Genomic DNA, 3,918 nt, shown 5'->3' with positions numbered 1-3,918 from the left:
GTTTTTTAATCGAAATCTTTTAATTGACAATAAACCTATTTGTTAAATACTGTTAAATAAATAAATGTAAAAATATCTGTTATTTTAAGCAAATATTTATGTATAAATTTCATAAGCGTTTATAAGGGGGTCCCTAAGGTAAAGCTTGAAATATAAAGGGGTCCGCAAGTCAAAAAGTTTGAAAACCCCTGCCTTAGACCCACTGAGGAGATGACAAGGGATCAAGACTCCTGGCAATTTGCTGTTCTTGAGAAGACACATCAAGCTAAGTAAAATTGCAGCCAACCAGACATACAGGCATGTCCATTATGGCTATGCCCCCCACTCCCTTTCCCAGCTGAGAAGTCTTTGTCTTGCAGTACCAGTGCCATGTAAAATGCACTTGTGTCAGTGCCTCGTAAGATGCACCTGTGACAGTGCTACATAAATGCATCCATGCTAGCGGCATGTAAAATGCACCCTGCACACTTTGTACAGCGGTTGGCATTAGGAAGGGCATCCAGCCACAGGAAACACGCCAAGACAGACAATTGGAGTTTGGACAGCTCTCCAGCTGGCCAGCTCCTATCAGACCATACAACCCATGCCAGCATGGCAAACGGACATTAAACAATGATGATGATTTGCAGCAAAAGCTAAATGGATTGGTATCAACTTGAAGGAGAAACCAGATCATAGCATCTTTGTCTATTTTATGGGCAATATTTCCTCTAAGCTGAATGTGTACATATGTTTTACAAATTTGTGCACACAGGAAAACAGAAAAAAAATGTGCAGTCGTAAAGTTTGCAAAATGAAATCAAATTTTTTATTTGGTCATGGTTACTTGCATGGTTGTGCACATATTTCGCAAAGAAAGATAAAATTTGCACGCAAGCAATTTTTTGTGCACACTCAGCAAAGAGTTGCATGCAAATTACATTATAATCTCACTTTGAAACAATAATATAAGTATGCTTATTGGTTAATTTAGTCAACCAAATTTCTGACCTTATACCTATGTTAGGAAAAAAATCATTATGAAGATGTCTACAGAGTTGTTGGTTGCAATAAGAATAACTTGATGCAAGCATGTAATCAAATAGTTCTGGGTCTGATTCCACTGTGCAATTCCTAAACTTTAGCAAACCAATCCTATGAGTAAATAAAAACTGTGCAGAAACCTACCACACATACATACACACGAGCGTGTGTATATGTGTGCATGCTTGTATAAGTCAGTCAAAAAGCTTTAAGGTACGTATTTCCTAAAAGGAGAGATATAAACCATTAGGTAAACTCAACCATTTGAGAACTAAATATAAACAAAATGAGTACCAGATTAAGTACTGAACTTGACATAGTAACTAAAACCCTTGGTACCTCACCATATCCGCCATGCAATGATTGAAACCTGTGAGGTATAAAGTAAATTTTTGTATTGGAGGATTATAATTAATTGAACTGAGTGCATTATAGTACAGGTACTTATTTAATTTACTACTGGATTGATAAAAGGGAAAAATCTTCCCAGACAGGATTTGAACGCAGAATTTAAGAGAACAAAATTAAATACATGATAAGGCATTTAGTTCGGTTTTTCATCATTTTTATGAAGTCATCACATCCAGTTGGGCAAAACTAAGTATACAATTAGAGATTTTTTTAAAGCTTTAGGAAGTTCATACCTTCAGAAATTATAGCAAAAAACGAGAATAAGTTTCCAACTTTTTTCTACAAACGTCTCATATAAATTCAAATTCAGCTATTTTCTACAAATGTCTCATAAAACTGGCCTTATTAAATATATCTAAAAAAGAAAATAGTAAACAAACCTAATATTGGATCGTTAACTCTTTTATGTTGTCGCTGTTAACTTTTTAAATCTCAGCTGGAGTAGCGAATCTCTCTGAATGTGGATAGTTATTACAGCTCTTGGTACGTGGCTTTTCGCGACCCACCACTCATCTTTTGGAACCAAGAGCCACGTGTATCTTAACTTTTGTACAAGAACGTATGTGTGTGTATGTGTGTGTCAGTTACCCAAACATAACACACTTCAATGAAATTTTGAAATATTAGCGATTTTTTTTCCATTTAGTATTGTGATATAGAAAAATTGATGTAGTATCGATTTAAATTGAGATGGAAGTAATTAAGATCTTTCTGGGATTGTTAAGGGCATTGGGGATAAAAATGAAGTGAAAAATGGATTAAAACTGAACGAGACTCTCCATAATAGCTACACCTGTTAAAAACAGTAGTTTGGTTTCAGCTAATATTCTACACTGGCTGGAACGTCTTCGATCAAAGGTTTTCTCGATAGAGTATGAACCGAAGCTAAACAACAATAACTAAATGAGGGAAGCTACGAAGGTTCATTTGATCTGCTAGAAACAATAGTAAAATCTTCCTTAGATTACACCCTTCCGTATTAAAATATAAAAGATACATCAAATATAGATGAAGAAAAGATAAGATGGTCACATTTGCAACGCTTTTGATCAAAGGGCTCCTCAAGCAGGGCTGACTTACAGATAAACAACCGGGCCTCGGGAATCAATTGACGAGGAGCCGAACCCCACAGCATTTATCGCACAATGTAAACACGAAATAATGCAAACGGGAGAAATTGATTCTTAAAGTTTCAGAAGACCAATAATTAAACGTAACTAAAATATAATCAAAGTAACATTTTTTAGAAACTGAACGAGCATGTTAAATTTAATTTTTAACCGTATTCTTTGAGATTATGTATAAATAATATTATGAAATATTTAGATATTCTCTCCATCGATTTCTCAAATATCCAAAAATTTTTCAAAATATTAAAGCTAAAACTTCAATATTTTATGGAATACAACTCATATAAAAGGGGAATTGGATATAACACACATACATATACGTAAAATGTAAATGAAATACACACACACACACACACACAATAGAGAAATGTAATATGCCTTCAAATATTAGATACATCAAGAAAACTTGCCACGTATGTAAAATATAAAAATAATAGATTAGTTATGCACATAAAGCTGCAGAGAAATTTTAAAATCACGCACTACAACTCTAATGAAAAGGGGCGAGTGTAGTTCACAAATAAATCAATAGGGATAAATGAATCGTATAATTAATTACCTTTTTTTTATAATTATTGTCAAGTAGGTAAAAAAAATATCTAAGGGAGAAGGGAAATCACTCTGATAGTTTTGGAAAGGATAGGGTAAGTTAACGAATTACTTAAGAAGTTAGACATGCATTTACATTCCAGTATCAGAAGAAAAAAACTTATCATTGAAACTGGTTGTCATTATTCTTTATAATTTCATTTTTAAAACTGGCCTTTGTCAGTTCTAAGCATGGCTGGGTGGTTAAGATGATTGATTTGCAGTCACTTGGTTTTGTGTTCAGTCCTACTGCGCGGCACCTTGGGCCGACTAATGTCTTGTGAGTGAATTTGGTAGACAGAAATTAAATGGAAGCTGTTTGGTCAAAGACCGTCAGAAAGTACTGGGGTCGATTTGTTCGACTAAACCCTTCTCAAACAATGCCTAGCGTTGACTGAAACAAGTATAAGATACAGGATATAGTATCTATCCAATATACTGCTGGGAGGGTACCCAATTATTGTTACACTAGTGTTATACCAAGTGCAATAAATGGGAGCGGGTAAAAGGGGTGGTTTTTTACCCTAAATTTATATATCAATTAGAAAATGGAGGATAATATGCTGAACCCAACGACTTGCAGCAGACAGTGTATCCCGTTGAATTCATTAACTTAATTCATAACTAAAGTGACAAAAAACCCCCACAAAGTACAGGTGTTTATGACAAACCATGTTATATTGACAACCGGGTTTACAAATAAAAGTACATAAGGGATTAGAAAATGAACATAATCTTAATCTTACAGTTGTTTCGGCCTAGCGTT

At 34.5% G+C, this 3,918-nt stretch overlaps 1 protein-coding gene across 4 annotated transcripts in view; it reads right to left on the bottom strand.

Annotated features, from left to right (window-relative positions):
• Window positions 1-3,918, bottom strand: part of LOC106879104 (triple QxxK/R motif-containing protein) — an 11,195-nt gene that overhangs the window by 4,437 nt on the left and 2,840 nt on the right. The window contains exon 1 of one of the 4 annotated variants that reach the window (XM_014928541.2): window positions 3,124-3,258. The exons of 1 other annotated variant lie outside the window; for it this stretch is intronic. The gene's annotated coding sequence lies outside the window, so the exon portion shown is untranslated. Of the gene's footprint in view, window positions 1-1,814; window positions 2,611-3,123; window positions 3,259-3,918 lie in introns of those variants that run through there. 2 more of the 4 variants (XM_052975272.1, XM_014928540.2) reach the window with 2 other exon arrangements.

The sequence above is a fragment of the Octopus bimaculoides genome, chromosome 20 (genome assembly GCF_001194135.2).
Source record: "Octopus bimaculoides isolate UCB-OBI-ISO-001 chromosome 20, ASM119413v2, whole genome shotgun sequence".
Lineage (NCBI taxonomy): Eukaryota > Metazoa > Mollusca > Cephalopoda > Octopoda > Octopodidae > Octopus > Octopus bimaculoides.
The sequence above is the reverse complement of the archived record's forward strand: the minus strand, read 5'-3'. Positions and strand labels throughout refer to the sequence as shown.